The sequence below is a fragment of the Barbus barbus genome (genome assembly GCF_936440315.1).
Source record: "Barbus barbus genome assembly, chromosome: 21".
Taxonomy (NCBI): Eukaryota; Metazoa; Chordata; class Actinopteri; order Cypriniformes; family Cyprinidae; genus Barbus; species Barbus barbus.
Window position 1 is genome coordinate 7,924,325 of NC_136749.1, and position 21,725 is coordinate 7,946,049.

The window sequence follows — 21,725 nt, forward strand, 5'->3', positions numbered from 1 at the left end:
AAGACTTGGAATCAAATACACAAAACAGTGGACGACGACTACGATCGGTTTATGGTGCGCAGCTGTCCCACAGCAAACAAAATAGGCGATGATTAATTTATGGCTCGTACTTTATTCATACTTTAGTAAAAATTATGTAATCCCTCAAAACAAGTTGCAGCAAATTATCATGTAATCTTGAAAAACGATGCAGTACAAGAAATCACATAGAATTTTAAATGGCTCTCACCTTGCCCTGCTTTGCAATGGTCTGGATGAGAAAGTCAGTGCGAACATTGTCTACATTGGGTACCAGTATGGATCCATACTCCGGTGTGGTAAATATACTCTTCCACTCTGGTATTCCAGTGAACCCAGTGGCCTGCAAAAGAGACAATAGCTAAATTTCCATTGTCAGCACGCTGAATAGAGCATCATGCAAGCGCCTTCATTAAAATTCCAGAACGAAAAGCCAATGTGTTCTATAATTAAATAGGGTTATTAGCCCTGGAGGTTTTGGCATGAAAATGCAAGGGCTGGGAATCTTTATCTTGTTTAGGCATGAATGCTGCCAATTAGCGGTCTATTTGAATTGCAAAGTGTACAACATTTTGCTGGCACAATTTCTAAATGACCTTGTGAACCACAGACTTTTGGATCTAAGCTACGTTGTTATACTCTTCAGCTGTGAAAACAACAAGTCAACCTGGAATGTACTTATATTATGGCCCACCAAAACCTCTCAACAAAGACAGAATCAATTTTAAACAAAACTGTCTTGAGGCTACAGACTTCAGATTCACTATTCTCCATAAGTCCAAATTCGCCTCTCTAAACAAAAATGTCAGAGAAACTCTACAGAAGTTTCTATATTGATTAGTTAATAATTGGCCTAATTACTTTAGATAAATGGAAAAGCTATAGTCAACAGAACCATAATTGAGAAAGATAAATGTATTGATTGATGGTTGCAAAAATAAAGCAAATGTAACATTGGGGAGAAGGATGTGTGTAAGTGTATTAGATACCATCATTAATGACGTAAAAGTCGAACATAGTGTCCTCGCTGTGGGGAGGGATGTTGGGAAGGTCCAGGCGAATGTTGTCATGGTGACGGAGCCATCCCTCTAATTTCGTGGGAAGTCGTGGCCTAATGGTTAGAGAGTCGGACTCGTAATCGAAAGGTTGCGGGTTCGAGTCCCCGGCCGGCAGGGATTGTAGGTGGGGGGAGTGAATGTCCAGCGCTCTCTCCACCCTCAATACCACGACTGAGGTGCCCTTGAGCAAGGCACCGAACCCCCAACTGCTCCCCGGGCGTGTGTTCACGGTGTGTGTGTGTGTGTGTGTGCATTTGTTCACTACTCACTGCTGTGTGTGTGCACTTGGATGGGTTAAACGCAGAGCACCAATTTCGAGTATGGGTCACCATACTTGACAATACGTCACGACTTTACTGACTTTACTTTACTTCATTCGATCATCCAGTTCCAATAGGGCTCCTGATTTTTATTTATTTTTATATTTTGCACAGTAAACCAAGAGAACCGATATTATGGTTAATCAAACATATCCAAAAAAAATAATAATTCTAACAAAGATTCTAACTATACTAAGTTCGTGATTTTGCTATTTCACATGCAAGAAGGCTAGCCAATCATAACAGGTGTCATTTAATTATACTTATCACACCTGTAATAAATAAATAAATAAAAGCCTGTTTATTTCTAAAGGTCAAAGAGAAGTGCATGTAGCACTGAATTGTGATGTTTGAAGTTTTGACTAACATTGTGTTTTACAAGGCGAACAAAAAGCTAAGCAGAAGTGTAGACTAGACTATGTCCACTTTATGATAAATATGGCTTCTTTTATGTAAAGAAAGGAAAAGACGCATCAATCAGCTTTCATTAACAAATACAGTTCAGTCCATGCAATTAGGCATAAATGTTTCTTTTCGACAGCCCGAAGTGCTAATATTCTTCAACATTCAATTCATAACAATATTTTGACTCTGTCTGTGTTATGGTCTTTGACAGAAATGTCACATAATCATTTGTAGGTTGTATTGTTGGGGCTCCATACACATTGTGCAAAAATAAATTACATTTAACCCAAAATGTTTATGAAGGTTACAGGTCCTTTTCTATAGATACAGTGGGTATAATGTATATTCAGCTCATGTATAATTGAGCTAGAATTCTCACAGAATGATCAAAATCATTAAATATTTCAATTTGATGATGACCACAGTCAAGATAAGTCAAATCTCAGTGCATGAAATGTAGTGAAATGCTATTATGTTGCAGTTTTGTGGGAAACAAGGTTGCTAGGAGTGTAAAGGGTTTGGGGTTAGATGAAAATATTTTAGGATATAGCACCAAAAGGTCATAACTGCAGGCTGCTAGTTGGTGACCCCTGGTTTATATGGCATGCAATAAACCACTGGACCACAGCTCTGTTCTTCAATGACAGAAGCTGAAGATTAAAACACTTATTTTTGACTGACAAGTTAGTAGGCAGTCTTTCATTGTTGCAAAATCTGGGTTAATGAGGACTACAGCTTTTGAATCACAACCTTGGGCTGAATGAGTCCTTGGAGCATGTTTATGCACTGCATGATGATGAAGGCCTCCAGCATGTCCATTTTATACTGCAAAGATTGGGTGCTGAAACGATAGAGCTCAGGAAAAGAGGAGGAGAAGAGCTCCCTCAGGACCACCCCTTCCTGAGGGGAACGATTCTTCAGCCAGCACTAAAAGCACAAACACAAACACACAAATGAAGAACCTGTTAGGAAGGACACACACAGAGTAGGAGATAGACATCCACACAGAAATTAAATGAAGTATCCTTTAGAGCTCAAAAATAGTTTGTCCTTCTTCCCTGTCTTTTTCTGGCTCTCCCTCATTTACTCTTCATCCATTGAACAGTTGAACACTTTGAAGTCTGTTATAAAGACAGAGAGGAATGCCTTGGGGATTTTAGACTCCATTAATTCAGAGTGGAGTATAAGGAATAACTAGCAGAACCACTGGGTTCTACATTCAGGGTTCTGCAGATGCCTTTCTTCACTTCTATGATGCAAATGTGGAGGGACATATTTTTAGACGTTTGTCCCTCCACTGAAAGTCAATTTCCCCTAAAACTTTGATGCTTAAAAATACATTCAAATCTAGTGATTTAATATAAGTTTTGAAGAGGCATTATTGAATCATATGATGAAACCAATGACCGAAAGCTTTATGGGTTTGGATTGATATGAGAGAATTACATTTTTGGTTGAACTAACCATTTAGGTCAAACACAGAACAGAATAGAATAGTTCACCAGTAAATTAAAATTCTGTCATCAGCTGCTGACCCTCATTTGAAACCTGCATGATTCCATTTTTTATGTATTTATTTATTTGTTTAGTTTTTTAGTTTTTTTTAATTCAAGGAATATACTGGAATCTCTTTTGGTGTAGCTCTCAAGTCTCTTTCACCATTAGGCTAATTTAAAATACTTCAGAGTGTTCATTGAGGTGTCTTTTGGCCAATTTTGTGGCAGATTTTCAGTTAACCTAAATTTTGGTCTGTTCCTCGTACAAAGCTACAGCTATATTATAATAATGGTTCAGAAGGCCATGGCACACTCATGAATACTGTTTTATGATATATTTTCCTCTTCTTCTCCTACTTCTTTTCCCTTTCACTTAGACTTGAAAATATGCTAAATATCTCATTTTGTTACATGTAAAGGGAAAAACTCAAACAATGGAGTAAATAAATTTTCAGTTCCACTTTATATTAGATGTCTTTAAACACTATGTACTTAATAATAAAATATTGAATTGGGTAACACTTTATTTTAGGGTATCTTAACTATTTGCATATTAGCATCTATATTACTAGAATATAAGACATTTATTAGTAGTAATTAAGCACATATTAATGCCTTATTCTACATCCCTAATCCTACCCAATAACTAAACTTAACAACCACCTTACTAACTATTATAAGCAGCAAATAAGGAATTTATTGAGGGAAAAGCCGTAGTTAATAGTAAATAAGTGTTCCCTATTCTAAATTGTTACCTTGAAATGTTAGGTACAATGTATATATTGTGTTCATGTTAAATTGCAAAACACTTTTGCTGCAATTGAGGTAGGATATGGGTAATGCTAGGGGCAGGTATGGTTTGGCAGGTTTAGCTTTATGGGGTAGAGGTAAGGTTAAAAACGTAATTATAGATTTAACTACAGAAATGAATTGCAAATGTAATTACAGGACAGTATTTTCAAATATAAGTACAAAATGTATGTACACAATAAGTACATTATATCAAATGATGTATCATATTATATACTATATACTATATAAGATTCAGTACTTGTTCCTCATCACCCACCTCCAAAATAGGGCTCCAGTTAAGGATAGAAGAGCTCATAAACACCATCCCATTATGGGACACTGTGGCTGGGGAGGCGTTATCGATGTTGTGTGGCTCAAACACAATCTTGCAATTGGGGGCCCTGGGAATGCGGTCACCTTTGGCTAATGTCAGTGTGCGGTTATCATCAAGGACCGAGTTTAGGTTTTCAATCCATATAGCATCAACTGGCCCATCAAGGACAATCCATGTGTGTTCCCCTATAAACAAAACATGAAGTACAAGTGAGAAATGTAACAGATACAGATACACAAAAGCATAATGCTGTGGCTTCCATCAATCATTATGATCAATGATTGACATTTGACATCTTATGGCTGATTGATTTGCCCATTAGTGTCTAAAGGCCTGTTTGATATCTGCACTTGATCATTGATTTGAAAACCCTAGTCGATAGGCTTCAGCATGTTTTTCCCATTTCAGAATCAGAATCAGAAAGAGCTTTATTGCCAAGTGTGTTTGCACACACAAGGAATTTGTCTTGGTGTTATGAGCTACCAGTACAGAAAGTACAAACATAGTGCAGACAACATATAATTAAGGTGATAAAGAACACTAATGAAGAGAATATACAATAATTAAGAATAACAATAGTAATAAAAATAAAAATATACAGAAAAGAGACATGACCATAGACAGAACTGTGAATGTGCATGTGTCCTATGTACAGATGAAGGTTTGATGAGTTATTTACAGATGTACAGTACCGGGGTGTGTTATGTGTTGTTCAGGTGGGATACGGCCTGGGGGAAAAAACTGTTCTTGTGTCTGGCTGTTCTGGTGCTCAGTGATCTGTAGCGCCGGCCAGAGGGCAACAGTACAAAGAGAGAGTGAGCTGGGTGTGAGGGGTCCAGAGTGACTTTCTTAGCCCTTTTCCTCACTCTGGAGGTGTAAAGTTCTTGGAGGCTGGGCAGAGGGGCACCGATAATTCTCTCAGCAGTCCTAACTGTCCGTTGTAGTCTTCTGATGTCTGTTTTGGTTGCTGAACCAAACCAAACAGTTATAGAAGAACATAGGACAGACTCGATGATTGCAGAGTAGAACTGTTTCAGCAGCTCCTGAGGCAGGTTGAACTTCCTTAGCTGGCGGAGGAAATACAGCCTCTGCTGGGCCTTTTTCGCAATAGAGTCAATGTGATTGTCCCACTTCAGGTCCTGAGAGATGGTGGTGCCCAGGAATCTGAATGACTCTACTGAAGTCACAGTGCTGTTCATGATGGTGAGTGGGGGGAGAGCAGGGGGGTTTCTCCTGAAGTCCACTATCATCTCCACAGTTTTGAGCCTGTTCAGCTCCAGGTTAAGACTGCACCAGACAGCCAGCTGCTCAACTTCCTGTCTGTAAGCAGACTCGTCACCGTCCTTGATGAGGCCTATGACTGTAGTGTCGTCCGCAAACTTCAGGAGCTTGACAGAGGGGTCCTTTGATGTGCAGTCATTCGTGTAGAGTGAGAAGAGCAGTGGGGAGAGAACGCAACCCTGAGGGGCGCCAGTGCTGATGGTGAGAGTCCTGGATGTGAGTTTGCCCAGCCTCACTAGCTGCTGCCTGTCTGTCAGGAAGCTGGTGATCCACTGACAGATGGAGGAGGGCACAGAGAGCTGTCTCAGTTTGTCTGAGAGAAGGTCAGGTATGATGATATTGAAGGCCGAGTTCCACAAAAGGTCCACAAATAAGATCCTTGCATAATTCCCAGGTTTGTCGAGGTGTTGCAGGATGTAATGCAGTCCCATATTGACAGCGTCATCCACAGACCTGTTTGCTCTATAGGCAAACTGAAGAGGATCCAGCAAGGGTCTAGTGATGTCCTTCAGGTAGGCCAGGACCAGTCTCTCAAGTGACTTCATGACCACAGACGTGAGTGCGACAGGTCTGTAGTCATTAAGTCCAGTGATTTTGGGCTTTTTGGGGACGGGAATGATGGTGGAGCGTTTGAAGCAGCAGGGAACTTCACACAGCTCCAGAGATCTGTTGAAGATTTGTGTAAAGATGGGGGCCAATTGGTCAGCACAGACTTTTAGACAGGCAGGTGAAATACCGTCTGGTCCTGAAGCTTTCCTAGATTTCTGTTTTCTGAAGACCCGGTTCACATCCTCTACACACACTTTAAACGCAGGTAGAATGGTGGGGGAGGGAGTAAGGGGGGTTGCAGTGGGGGAAGGTGAATGTGTGAAGTGCAGATCAGAGCGGGTGCTGGGTGTCAATCTGGCCTTTTCAAATCTGCAGTAAAACACATTGAGATCGTCAGCCAGTTGTTGATTCTCCACAGACTGTGGGGGTGGTGACTTGTACATGGTGATGTTCCTCAAACCAGTCCATACCGACGCCGGATCGTTGGCTGAAAGTTATTTTTTCAACTTCTCAGAGTAGTTCTTTTTAGCCACTCTGATCTCCTTTGTTAGTCTGTTCCTGGCCTGGTTATACAAGATTTTATCCCCACTTCTGTAAGCGTCCTCTTTGGCCTGACGAAGCTGTTTGAGTTTCCCAGTAAACCACGGTTTATCATTATTGAATGATAAGAATGTCCTGGTGGGGATGCATATATCCTCACAGAAACTGATATATGATGTTACAGTCTCTGTGAGTTCATCCAGATCGGTGACAGCGGCTTCAAAAACAGTCCAATCAGTGAGGTCAAAACAAGCTTTTAAATCTTGCTCTGCTTCATTAGTCCATCTTTTAACAGTTCTTAATACAGGCTTAGAAGATTAGAATTTTTGCCTATAGGTCGGTATGAGATGAACCAAACAGTGATCAGAGAGCCCCAGAGCTGCCCGTGGGACAGAGTGATATGCATCTTTAATTATTGTGTAACAATGATCCAATATATTACTGTCATATTTAAATGATTATTCATTATATTTAAATGAATCATTCTCTTTCATGTGTTATAGATCTCACTGCCTTTTATGTAATGGGAGGGAATAGTAGACTCTGGCCTGTTTGAGAGGTTTTTCAACCACTTTGGAAACCATAGGCTTTCTTGCACAACTGACCAGACAAAAAAGCCCTGAGGGGCTCTGCTCACATATATTAAAACATTTACTCCCTTAAAAATGGCAGTGTTTTTGTACATTTCAGACAAGACATGTCAAGTCTGCTTAATTGATTTAATGTTCAGTGCTTTAAACTTTGAAATTACTTTGATATAAATAATCTCAGGAAATACAGTTTCCTGAGTTGAAAAAAGCTTCATGCATATTCTATTCCCTTTTTTAAAAAAAGGTGATCTACCTTTCTTTGCTCTGAGTGTTTTCCTCCAAAGAGTGGAAAAGATTCCATCAGTCCAGTCATTGGTTGCCACATCAAGTCGACCAAACATTTGAGGTGCAGTTATAGCTTTAGGGTTCATATGCATCTCTCTGTGAGGCTGGCCGCAAACTAGACACATTTTATTACAATCAAAATCACAAAATAATTAAACATCAATAATGAAATAATAATGGTAATGGCCTGGTTTCTGTGACTAATGTCTAATTCTCACCGGTCATGGCCTTCATTAGAGTATGAATGCAGGTTGTTTTTCCTGCTCCGCTGGGTCCTAGCGCCATCAACCCGTGACAGACTCTTTGAGTCTCATATAGCTGAATAACCTTTAACCTCCATGGTGGGTGATTGATCAGACCAGCCTCAGTCACCTAGTAGAACAAAAACATAAAGACAAAATTTTGACTCCCACTTCATTCAAATTTTGGTATAGTTTTTAATTATCAACCATCTAGCCTGTTTGTCTATGGCTGACTCCAAATCAGGGTATCCAGCTTTATCCAACTGAATTCCAGGGAAAAGATCCTCAATCAAACTCAGGAACAATGGCTCATCCTCATCAATCTTAAATGACAGATACATTTAATTTTTATGATTTTAGAAAGGAATTATGATACTGAACTGCAAATTGATATGAGAGATAATCTATAATCAAACGAAGAGTGACATGAGGTATGACTGTTCGGTTCATTGGTTCCTCATATGTGAAAACTATGTCTGTATGTATGCTGGCACTCTTACCAATTTGGACAGGTTCATGTCTCACAGTTTTGCTGCTCCAAATGTGCACAAGACGGACAGGATATTGCGGAGACCAAAGTCATAGTGGACCTAAGAGAAAAAAGGAAACCCAACTCAAGCTCGGCAATAAATGAAGAAATCAATCAATTAATCAATCAATCAATATAAATAAAAAAAAACACTATAGTTCTCTGGTCTAAAATAGCTGAAATGTAAGTGAACACATATATTATTAACAAAACTAAAACTACAACATACTCACAATGGAACTTTTTACTTTAGTAAACTTCACCTCTACCACAACCTTATTCAAAGTGTCTAATATGTCATGTATAATTATGTACAAGTTTATTGAAGAATGAAGGCTGACACATTTAATCCACAGCATACACTTGTCAAGATTTAGTTAAAGATTTGGAAGCAAGGAAAAAATACCATATTTATCCTCTGGGTACCTGGATACTGTCATTGTCTCAAGTTCCTGAGCAACAACAGTTTACTGTATTTTCTAGCATTATTTGTTAATCTAGTTCACAATGAGTGGGGCAGAGCTCAGTGAATATCTGATTATTAGTTATATAGTACATTGCTACTAATGATAGTCACCTGTTTAGAAAGCTGCTCCTCGCACAGTTTGTATAGAGTGAAGAATTTCCTGGCTAGTTCAATATTGTCAATAAAGCCACAGCTTGCCAGTTTCACTCTGATAATTATCTGTCTGTCAGGAAATATCATCGCCACTGAGCGGAAGTTAATTTTCAGGTTCTCTGGAAGTTCCTGCCTCCCTGCATATCCAGGATTCTGTACGGAGGAAAACAAAAAACAAAATGTGACCCTGGACCACAAAACCAGTCATAAGTCGCACGGGTATATTTGTAGCAATAGCCAACAATACATTGTATGGGTCAAAATTATTGATTTTTCTTTTATGCCAAAAATCATTATGATATTAAATAAAGATCATGTTGCATGAAGATATTTTGTAAATTTCCACCCGTAAATATATTAAAACTTAATTTTCGATTAATAATATGCATGGCTAAGGACTTCATTTGGACAACTTTAAAGGCGATTTTCTCAATATTTAGATTTTTTTTTTTGGTCCCTCAGATTCCAGATTTTCAAATAGTTGTATCTCGGCCAAATATTATAATATCCTAACAAACCATACATCAATGGAAAGTTTATTTATTCAGCTTTCAGATTATGTATAAATCTCAATTTCACGAAATTGACCCTTATAAAGTGAAGTGACATACGGACAAGTATGGTGACCCATACTCGGAATTTGTGGAGGAGGAAAAAATAGGAGGAATTGACCAAACGTAAATAATGTTTCTCTGCATCTCATTGTACTGTTTTAGACATTTTTAAATTATATTTATTTATTTTGAGATTTGCAACATGATAAAAAAAACACCAATTAATAATGATGATGTGACTTACAGTGAAAAAATGTACAAACCACTGCAATACTTTTTGTGTATACCATTTAGTTCCTGCTTCCTAGTGTTAGGGTAAATCATTGTGAGATGTGTGATATTTTAAAGAAGACATAAAGATACCAGCCCACCATGGTGAGGAAGATGCCAAATTCTGGGTTCATCTCCACATTATCTCCATCTGTAAAGATGAAGTTCTTCCTCCGTTCTTTCATGCAGGTGAGTACAATTGCGATTTGCTGAGCCGCTACAGAAAGCACTGGCAGGTCGATACGGTTAAACTCATCAAAACAACCCCAGGAGCCAGACTGAGCAAGACCTAGAGACACAAAAAAGAAAGGAAAAAAAATCATGTTCAAGTATGCAATAAGAATATGAACATCCTAATAAAATGACAAAAATCAAAGAAATGGGTTACTCATGTTTAATTTCACACACCATATCACCCGAATATTACTTGCGTACGGGTAATAAATTAGAGATGATTGCTTACAAGTTACAATGAATGACAATACATGTGCTTACAAGCTCACATATGTTGTCATTCATGATTATACCACATGGATATGTTTTTTTGTTTTAACTTGGAAGAATAATGTTGCATTTGTTTTTATAATGTGCATTGAGCACACATGTGGCACCTTTGAAATTCTGCCCAAGCCTCTGAAGTCCATCTGATTGGAGCAGTTGAATATCACCACATATTTGCCCAGGCAGCGGCCCATGTCCTTAGTGGTTTCTGTCTTTCCTGTTCCTGCTGGCCCAGCTGGGGCTCCACCCATGCTCATTCCCAGAGCTTGAGCTAAAGTAATGTAGCATCTGGGAAATGTATTGAAAATGGCACAAAGATGAATATATTTTAATCTTAATCAAATGTAACATTTGCACTGTAAAAAATATATATATTTTCTTAATCAGTAATTGTGATACCATTTCATGGCAGTTAAGGCCCAAATTCTCATTATTGTAATGTAAAAAAAAAGCCTTTAATTTATAAATATTTACATTTTAAAAACCATAGTTTTACAACATGTTACAGTAATGATAATCTAAAGAAAATCACCATTGTGAATATTGTTTTCCTTATGAAAGGTATAATTTCTTATGCTCATCCTCTTATTGGGCTTTTGTGTTGTGTTCTTTGTTTTGTTTAATTACTGAGCAAAATTAATTAGCATGTACTTACTATATGGTTAGGATTAGGATTATGGTTTGGCTTTGGGTTACTTGCATGTAATTATGCATAATTTATTGTTTTTATAATAGTAAGTACACATAACGTGTAACAAGGACATTGTAAAATAAACTGTTACTGAAATCCCATCTACCTTGATCCACAGTGGAAAAATAGAGGTAAACAAGCTTGTAATTGCCAGCAGCACCTGTCAGTGAGAGGAGTGATGACCAGCCTGTCGGTACAGCCTAGAAACTCATTCTGGTACACGAAACCCACATCAGTGTTGTTGATCATCATCTTATCGGAGTCTAAAGTAAAAACGACATTGCTTCAGCCATTCAAAGCCTGTGGGACTTTTAATGTGCAAACGACACTGTGTGACAAGAACAGACATTGCACTGAGATTAATTTTTGCTGGGTGGTTATCTTTTGGGTTTGCCTCAAAGACATGTCTACGAATGCTTAAAACTGCCTGAGCACTGTTTGGCACTCAGTTATGAGATATTAAGACATCCAATCTTGCCGGTTGGCATATCCAAATTATGAGAAAGATTATTTAAATTAAAAACCTTAAGAAACAAATCATTTGGGTGCCTGCCATTAGCTAAATCGCCTTTGGCTATTGTAAAGCTTTAAAAAAAATTGAGGTTTGTTTACCAACTAGGTTTTTCCTGAACAATTGTAGCATGTAGCATATAAACTGGATTAACAGAATCTGGATTAAAGCACTCACCAAATCATCAAAGATGTCCCTCTGGTGTACATGAATGGTGATTAGTGTCTCATACTTTGTTCGTTCAACAGCTCCAAGGTCCTTTCTAGTCATGTCAATCAAATTGTTGAGGAGCTCAAGAAAAAAATGGTTGGTTTTAGCCATGATTTACGGTCATATCTGGCATTGCTCAAAGCATCCTCAGAATCCAATTCGTCCAGATCATCTGGATTCCAGTAAACCAACCTAAACCACAGAAAGCAGCAATCCGATTAATATACTGTATCATGTTGGTTAATTTACAGTACAATGTGCTATCACGGTCTTGAATACCTGTGCAGGAAAGGAGTCCAAAAATTCAATCAACTCAAAGCCAGAGTCTTGAATGGCAAGTGCAGCCTGACGGATGACAAGGTGCAAAGCCCTCTGGGATTCTTTCAGTAGCGCATTAAGCCAGACATCCACATTGCCCTCTGCCATGATGGGCCTGTCCAGCTCAACTGTCTCACCTTCTCTTGATGATATCGCCAGAATCTTATCATACATCTTAAAACCAATTTGTTGCAAAAAGTTGGTTTAATATCAAAAAGTAGATATTATACTGATAAACTATATTATTGGAACATAAGGTGAACATATACTGTAGAAAATCATAGAGTTATATCTGCTTATTTAAAGTAGTGATCACCTTTTCATGGAAGCGGACACATTTGATGTTATCAAAGATGTTGAGTAGGTGAGCCTGCAATCGCTTCTTCTCCAGATACCTGTAAAGCAGAAAAAGAAATTGCTTCAATCAGCTGCACTATAAAGAGCTCTACACCAGCTGACAAAAAATGCAACTCAAAAATATGAGATTTCAAAAGTTACATACAAAGTTGTTTACCACAGATTTTTTTTTTCCCTGAACCAAGTCCCAGGTGCATCTTGCTATAGAAACTGCTGAATCCTGATATAAGGACTGATAAACAGTTGTGTGACGTACCCTGTGAGGGATTTTTGACACATCTCTAGCTGTTCCAGCAAGTGAGGCAGCAGCTGACCCATAGTCTCATCTCCAACACACGATTGACTACACTGGGCATCTCATGAGCTCGAGTCATTATTTTCACCCAGGAATTATCGATGTTGGAGAATCGCTTTGCCTCCTACAACAGAAATATTCATTTGACTTTGTATGTTTTCACATTAAATATAAAAATTTTCAAAACTGCCAAAAAATGTCTTTGGCATTTCACAAAAAAAAAAAAAAAAAAAAAATTGAGCTGAAAAAAAAGTTGAAAAAATGTCATTACTGTGATACAAAAACAATATAATTATTTCAGTGTAAGGATATCTTATTTCAATCGTAAAGTGCACTTGTAAACCATTTTAAGTATGTAATTATAATAAGTTTATGTTTTTCTATTTTGGGGAGAAACGTCATACTGTAAAATTCGTCTAATGATCTCTTATAACATTTTTAAAAATCTAAGACAATCTATTAAATAAAACATTTAAATATGAAGAAAACCGAACAATTTGAATTTTCACATTGAGCTATGATGCTCATATGGGATATGTGGATTTAAAATTAATCATCAGTCTTGGCCTACTCTTGTTTCTTGCACCCTTTTCCCCATTGTTTCTTCACTTTCAATCTAATGACTAAAAACTAGGTGTCAGTGTTTGGGAGTGACACAGAATTACTGATATTACTTTCGGCAGCTGTTTGGCTATGTCTCAACCAACAAAAACAGCCTCAAGGTAAATCCAGAGGTTCTGCACAGTCATCCAGTTCTCAATGTATCTGTTGTGTTGGAGAGGTTCTGAACCCACTTCTGGATCTGAGCTTTGAAAGGAGTGTTGTATCTATAGAGAGACACAAAGCCAGGGACATGAGAGGATATGCGAAATAACTGGTATTGATTCATTCCATTTGATAGACCTATGCTTTATTAAGTGTACTGAACACAAGACATAAGTCACAACATGTACATTTAAATGCAATGCCACAACACAGTCAATCTGCAAAATTCACAATGAATAATGTTACACTTTATTACAATAGTCCACTTTAGACATTCTATTAAATATAAGTAGCTTTGCAACCTCATGTCATCTAACTCTCATTAGAGAATTATTAGTAGACTGCAGAGGTTAGGGCTATAGATAGTGTTAGTAGAATAAGTTGACATGTACTTGAAAAGTTACTTACAGTCAGCAGAACGTCTGTTGGGGGGAGCATCAAAATAAAGTGTTAGTAGATATAATGCAGACGGTCTACTAATACTCTAATGACTTGTAGTTGACATGTAGGTCAAAGTTACTTATAGCTAGTAGAAAATCTAAAGTGTACAATAAAGTGCTACCTAACAGACTATTATAAAACTGTTGTGGATATTTTCATAGCCATAAAATGTTACTAGAAATAAACTATGGCTGCATGGATAGTAAAATTTTCCAGAGAAATTAAATGTTGGTCTAGCGGCTCACCTGTTGCTCATAAGTGAGCCAAGCACCATCAGGCTATCCTCCATGTTAGTAATGATCTCCGATGTGCTGTCGCCTCTCAGAAGGAGCTCACCTCTGGTTTTAAAGTGAGCAAAAGTAAAGGTCTTGTTGTCCCATTCCGCAATTACTTGCTTGAGTTTCTGCTCGATGTCACGCTCCTTCACAGCACTAATACAGATGTCCTGCACCGATGGGTTGTTAAAGTTATAACACAATTTTGTGAAATAAAGAGCTTTAAAGGGATAGTTCACCCAAAAATTTAAATTCTGTCATCATTTACTCATACTCAAGTAGTCCCAAACATGTATGAATTTCTTTGTTCTGCCGAACACAAAGGACAATATTTTGAAGAAAGTTTTTAACCAGGCTGTTTTGGGGCACCATTGACTTCCATAGTTGGAGAAAAAAATAATACTAAGGAAGTCAATGGTGCCCCAGAACTGCTCTGTTTCCCACATTCTTCAGAATATCTTCCTTTGTGATCAGTAGAAAAAAAGACATTCATACAGGTTTGGAACTACTTGAGGGTGAGTAAATGTTTATAGAATTTTCATTTTTGTGTGAACTATCCCTTTAAGGCCAAAACTATGATCAAATCTATATATAATTATCTATAAAACTAAATTCTGACCTCAATTTCTTCTTTGTACTTTAGCAGTGGGGCTTCCATGATGTTGCGGAGCTTGAAGTTATCAGTTTCAACCTCAAATGTGTGACCTGTGACCTCAGTAATCCTCTTCCAGTGACGGGTCATCATGGCTTTGTTAGTCATTAGATCCAACAGGGGGCAGCACTCGCTAAATTCGACAATAGTTTTTTTCAGGTCCAGAAATGCCTGCCATTCTTTGAGGGCCCGTGGCAGCTTACGGCACCTGCAAAACAAAACGAAACAAAAAAAAATACCTCAGTAGGGTAATGCATATGCTGAATATTGCACTGGCTTGGAAAGTTCATCGTTGTGTCTGCTTCATGTTTAAAGATAACTATTTTTAGATTTGTAAAATTTTGTCCACTATAATGTTGTGTGACTGCATATAAAGTAAATCTTGCTGACAGCAAATTACTTTGTTGTAAACCATACAAATATTTATTCCTATTGTATTGAACTCAAGCATACTTTAAATTGAATCAGACAGAAAACTCTTCCTTCGTCCTATTATTCTGCAAAGATTATTGTGTTACACTGGTACTTGCTCCAACACAGCTGACTTTAATTTCAGTCCTTGATAGGCATGGAGAATGAATCTATTCTCTGAGAAGCTTCTGCGATAGCCATGAACAAAGCAGCACAATTGAAATCTCCTGGTACTTTCATGCTTTTCAGTGTAACTTATTATTAACTGCCAGAAATTGGATATTCAGAAATTTAGTTGTTGATGTCAGCCCATGAAATGTCATAGTAGCTGTTGACTGTGTCGATGACAGTGTTGTAAAGTCCATAGAGCTTTTGGAGAAGTGTCAACTGTTTCCTGATCTCAAGCAACTGAGGATGCTGGGTAACGGGTAGGCCAAAGAGCTCCTCCCCACCTGTGTATGTGATGTACTTGTGGAAAAGGTTGTCAAAGCGATTCTGTGGAGCAACAGACCATTTTTGTAAATAACTTCAAACAAGAATTCATTTTTATGCACATAAAACAAACTATATAACATTATGTAAAAAAATTTTTATGTTTATGGAAGCCTGTCACTGGCATCCTGGGGAGCCAATCCAACCACCATGGGACCATCCTGAGAATTTGTCTCAGCAGTAAGAGACAATTTCAGATCCGCTGTAGGTAAGTTCAGCAACACACAAAAAATAAAGAGGTCTTTAAGACAACAAAGATAATAATAATAATAATAATAATCAAATGAAATAACCAATTCTTTCCTCCAGATATCTGTCATAAGTACACTGCTACTTACATATACATTAATAAATAATTGAAATAATAAATAATTAACCTAAATAAAATTAATTTAAATAAATGTAATATGCATATATTCCAACCTAGAAACAAGAACAGTAATATTAAACATGTTCACACTATTGCTGCAATCATTATTTGTGCCATTTAAATAAACAAACCTCTTATCTGTAACCTCTCTTTCACTATTAGCTTTCTTAGTTTCTACTTATTCAGAGTCTGTCTACCTGTACATAACGCCAGAGCTCCTGCTGAGATAAACTCAGGCTCTGTATTCATTTCGAGCTCCAGATCCCTGTAGTACAGAATCTGAGACTCAAATTCAGAAAGAAGAGGGTTCCTTTGGATGAATTTCAGGAAGGTTTCCCTCTCGGTCTTTCGTCCAGATGTGGTGATAGAGGCTGAATCGATCCGGATCGTGCATTATTTCCTGTGTACAGTGCATGAAAGTATCATAGATTACATAAAATATCACAGTCACATTATAAACACAACCAAATAATAATAAAAAAAAACATATTCAGTTAAAGCTATACAGACTTGCTCCCATGGGACAATCATATTTCTGGCTTGAATATCCAGATTCAAAATACATTAAGTTAAACTCCAAAGTAAGTAAGTAATTAAAAAAATAACAAACTGAAACAGACCTTCTTGGTGGAATTGATGGACGTACTAAGCACAGAGACCAGCTTGACAATCTCTTTGTTCTCTGAGATTTTGTGATAGTTCTTAATTTGGACAGGAATGGCCTGGTTTGCAGATACCGATATATCTGAGGTACTGCCTTCTAGAGGAACAAAACATTCAATTCAAAGATGAGAAATCAAAGTTAATAAACAAGAGCAGAGGAGAGCTGTGGGAGAAGGATTCAGTAATATTATCTTTTTTTCTCAAATCAGATTTAAGAAGGACCCTTTATCTCTAATCTGTTTCAGAGGATGAAGGGTTTACAGGCAGAGCTGCTTCATTAAAGTAAGAAGAGATATGTCGTTGTGACACTGCTGTACTCGGTCAATTTTGTGGCAGTTTCCCTAATTCTGAGAGCAAGCGATAGAGAGAGAATAAACAATGTGGATAAGATTGTTACCGTGACACTAGGGACATGTCATCACTTCACAAAATCACATCCACTGTCTGCATTCATTATCTTTATTCCCCAGTTTTATTTATCAAATGATTGGAGATGAATTTATCCATCCAGAGCTTCAATTTTCAACCATTATAAAGAGAAATTTTAAAGTGACCAAAGACCTGTTAGTTTTTGATTTGCTCTGCTGAGCCGTGTAATTACAGAGGGTAAGTAAGAGTCGTACCGGCTAAGCTGCGATAGGTTGATTCGCCATCTTCTGATTCAATCTCTTGGCTGTTCTGTTTCAGAGCAGCCATGCGTCGCTCACTCATTTTCCTCTGTGGCAGCAAAAATACTTAAGTCTGACATTTTGCATGCATTACAATCAAACAAGAACTACATAGATTTTGTAGGCCTATAGCAACTTTTGAGTTCATGTCAGTTCAAGAATACAAATTAATTACATGAGTATGAGAATAAAATACTATTTAAGGTACACTATAGGCTACTTAAACTCAGCATGAAATGGCATTTGAAAGCCAATTTACTTATATATTGTGACATTTTGAAGCGAAGCAGGATTTTTCACAAAAATTAATGGCAGGTGGGACTTTTTATCAAGACGATTGGTTAAAAAATAAGAGGCCTTGGTGACCTCAGCTGAAAAGGACGTGTTTCAGGGCATTGCATTTTGATGAAATAATATGAAGAGCAACATTCATGAATATGTTAGGAATAACATGCATAACATGCTATTCTTAAACAATTTTGAATGGCAGTGAAGATTTTCCTCATGAAATGTCCTACTTCAGACACATACAATACTGTACAGCTTCTATATACATTGTATAGTTTTTGTATATTGTGGAAAAAATATAATTTATTCTCTTTCGACTATATTCTTACATCTATTCTATTTTTAATGTTGTTTCATTCTCCTGAATGGCTATTTAGCCTAAGTGGCTATTTAGAGTATATAGTGTTCAAACCAAGTATAGAGTAAACATGAACAAACAGCATCTTGTTTAAGTGTAAGCATTGAAAGATGCTATCCACAAAAAGTGTAAATAAAAGTAATATATGTACTAATGGTGTGCATAGTTAGTGAAAAATTGTCTTTGCCATCAAGGTTGGCCATTTGCACTCAGTATAAATAGACACTGTCTGTTTTTAAATGTGTATTATCTCTTAAAAGTTAATTGAGTCAGATGGTCTTAATGAATGAATACAAACCTTGGAAATTCTTTCCTTGCTCCACTGTCCAACTCCTTTACTGACGCTGACCACACAGTCCACAGCTCTGTTCAAGGCTTGCTGAACCTCTTCTAGCCCTGGAACCATGATGATGTTGGGGATGGCTAAACACACTCCCAGCCTAAAGATTGGCTGCTGCCCACTTCCCTTCTGCCGACTTGAGGAGTCTGCTTCTGCTAAATGGGAAGTGAAATTTAAAGGGTTAGTTCACCCAAAAATGAAAATTCTCATTAATAACTCACCCTCATGTCGTTCCAAACCCGTAAAACTTTCACTCATCTTCGGAACACAAATTAATATATTTTTGATCAAATCTGAGAGCTCTCATACCTGCATAGACAGCAACGCAACTGTAATGTTCCTCCTAGAAAAATAGCAAGTACATCGGTAAAACAATCCATGTGACATCGGTGGCTCAACTTCAGTTTTGCAAAGTTACGAGAAAACTTTTTGTGCGCAAAGAAAACCAAAATTACATAATTTATTCAACAATTCTTCTCCCCGAGTTACCGTCTTCTGCCATTTTGGAGAGTATCATGACGCATGTGCGTGCTTTCCCCAGAATGTAATCAGCATTGTTTACATTCAGGAGAAAATGCATGCATGCTGAATGTAAACAACACTGATTACACTGATTACGTTCTGGGGAAAGCGTGCACATGCTCCGTAATATTCTCCAAAAGAATTGTTGAATAAATTGTTATTTTTGTTTTCTTTGCACACAAAAAGTATTCTCGTAGCTTCGCAAAACGGAAGTTGAGCCACTGATGTCACATGGGACTGTTTTACCGATGTCCATACTACGTTTCTGGGAATGGGAACATTGCAGTTCAAGATCAGAGCTCTCAGATTTCATCAAAAATATCTTAATTTCTGTTCCGAAGATGAACGAAGGTCTTACGGGTTTGGAACGAAAAAAGTTACCCCACTGGGATTTTGCACATTTTCAAATCCGTTGTGTGTATTTGTCATGCTAAACAACAGAAGGCTGCCTTGTTTGAAAGTAACTTCTGTGTGAGCAGTGCGCCTTTAAGCTAAGGCTAAGCAGCTATATCACCCTGCAGCCCAAGACTGGTTGCCCACTGAAGGTAAGCAGGGTTGAGCTTGGTCAATACCTGGATGGGAGACCTCCTGGGAAAACTAGGTTGCTGTTGGAAGAGGTGTTAGTGAGGCCAGCAGGGGGTGCTCCCCCTGCAGTCTGTGTGGGTACTAACGCCCCAGTGTAGTAACGGGGACACTATACTGTGAAAAGCACCGTCCTTCGGATGAGACGTTAAACCGAGGTCCTGACTCTCTGTGGTCATTAAAAATGTCTTTGAAAAAGAGTAGGGGTGTAACCCCGGCATCCTGGCCAAATTTCCCCATTGGCCTCTGTCCATCATGGCCTCCTAATCATCCCCATACACTCATTGGCTTCATCACTCTGTCTCCTCTCCACCAATAATCTTGTGTGTGGTGGGCGTTCTGGCGCAATATGGCTGCCGTCGCATCATTTAGGTGGATGCTGCACATTGGTGGTGGTTGAGGACATTCCCCCTTCTATGTAAAAGCGCTTTGAGTACCCAGAAAAGTGCTATATAAATGTAACTAATTAAATTAATTATTATTTAGTTGACAATAGTCAATAGGCATGCACAATTCCACTTTTTGACTTAATTAAATAAAAATAAACCAAAAATAAATGTAATAAAGTATTATCAGTAAAACCACTGAAGGAAGTGACTTCACAAACCCAGGAAATGCATCAGTGATGTCACATGGATGCGTTTGCGCAGAGTCTCCAGCGTGTTATGGGTGAGGCGCAGTAAAGCATCCATGTTCCGATGGTTAAAATGAGACAGTAGCTCCTTTGCCTCCTCCTCCATCACCTTCATCAGATCCTTCTTTTTCTTCTTCTTTCTAATCATTGGAGAAGAGGGGCCGACACTAGGGGCGATGGTGCTATGTTACAAGAGACGGCCTTCAGATTTACATTCCTCCTCTCCTTTGGATAAATAAAACAAAAATAATAATCACAAAATATTATTTGAGAAGCTACAATGAATTAATGAGGCCTGGTCCTGCACATGCTTTGGTTTTTCAGCATTTTTGCATATTTGAACAGTTTTCAATAGTAATAATAAGATTTCATTTCGAGATCCATCCTTTCACACTGAGGACCACTCAGGGAGTCATACAAAAAGATGCATTTACTGATGCTCAAGGATGATTAATTGTGATTTTTAAAAAAAAATTATTTATAGATTTGGCAGATGCATTTCATTCAAAAATAATAATAAAAAAAAAAAAAAGAAAAAAAGTTAATTTCTGGTGCCAACTGAATGGATGACGAACAGTAGTTCTTACCATCACTGTCCATCTGTTCCACTTTGCTCTCTGTCCTGCTCTCATCCCGGTTTCTCTCTTCTTCCTCCTTCTGCTCAAATTCCAGTAACATATTAATCAACTCATTGGCTGCCTCCTCCACCTATGACCTTTTAGTATGCAGCATTTGGGCTCCTTTGATGCAAATAAATTGAGTGTGCATGATCAGGCTGATTATTTCTTCATTCCGAAAACTTTACCGGTGTGGTTACAATAAGAAATTAGGTATTTAATAAGATGTAATAGCAAATGGCAGCAATAACAAGACACCAAAAAAATGGTATTTTGGTACCACTGCTATACTAAAATGTAATGAAAAAAGTAAAAATGCCAGTCTTTGTACTTCATCTGAAGTACTGACTCAATTCAGTTCCCTAACAGATCTTCCTAAAAATCTGGTGTGCATTCTGACCAAATAAAAAAAACTGAAAGTGAATAAGAAAAATTTTGGCATCTGGGGTGCTGAGTAGCCCAGGCATCTGCTGGAAGAGATCCATGGACTCCTGGATGCAGCTGTACAGCTGCCGAGCCCAGAGGATCTTCCCTGAGATCGGAGGGAGATCTGGAGCAATGGGGGGTGGGGAGTCAGTCTTTTGCTTGGTGTAAATTCGAGAGATCATCTCAATGTCCTTTCCAAAGTTTTGTAGAATTTTCTGGTTCTTCTCACTGATGTCCAAGTCTGGGATGCCAAGCCTGGTGATATGAATACAGTTATAATACAGATATGAATATGTTGTGCAAAATGTGGAAAATAAATAGATAAATAGATTTTAAAATTCCAACTAAATGTTGTTCTGTTAAACATTCAAGGAAACAAATCAAATAAAAAATAAAAATATATAATTTCTACAAAACATATATCAACTTAGTGTTGTCCTTCAACAAACTCCTAAT

The 21,725-nt window shown here is 37.8% G+C and overlaps 1 pseudogene across 1 annotated transcript in view; it reads right to left on the reverse strand.

The window, feature by feature from the left end:
- LOC306887265 (dynein axonemal heavy chain 5-like) overlaps positions 1–21,725 on the reverse strand; it is a 106,637-nt pseudogene that overhangs the window by 71,674 nt on the left and 13,238 nt on the right. Inside the window, exons 7-34 of the transcript in view lie at positions 21,258–21,524; positions 20,814–21,025; positions 20,200–20,448; positions 18,447–18,643; positions 17,458–17,551; positions 16,792–16,931; positions 16,369–16,571; positions 15,898–16,003; positions 15,565–15,804; positions 14,866–15,106; positions 14,217–14,416; positions 13,440–13,592; positions 12,727–12,889; positions 12,430–12,508; positions 12,075–12,287; positions 11,763–11,987; positions 11,235–11,402; positions 10,494–10,671; positions 9,984–10,171; positions 9,017–9,211; positions 8,411–8,500; positions 8,126–8,233; positions 7,887–8,040; positions 7,637–7,783; positions 4,367–4,608; positions 2,535–2,728; positions 1,008–1,129; positions 230–361 (exon numbers count right to left, since the gene is read on the reverse strand). The product of the transcript in view is annotated as a dynein axonemal heavy chain 5-like (transcript). The remainder of the gene's footprint in view (positions 1–229; positions 362–1,007; positions 1,130–2,534; positions 2,729–4,366; positions 4,609–7,636; positions 7,784–7,886; positions 8,041–8,125; positions 8,234–8,410; positions 8,501–9,016; positions 9,212–9,983; positions 10,172–10,493; positions 10,672–11,234; positions 11,403–11,762; positions 11,988–12,074; positions 12,288–12,429; positions 12,509–12,726; positions 12,890–13,439; positions 13,593–14,216; positions 14,417–14,865; positions 15,107–15,564; positions 15,805–15,897; positions 16,004–16,368; positions 16,572–16,791; positions 16,932–17,457; positions 17,552–18,446; positions 18,644–20,199; positions 20,449–20,813; positions 21,026–21,257; positions 21,525–21,725) is intronic.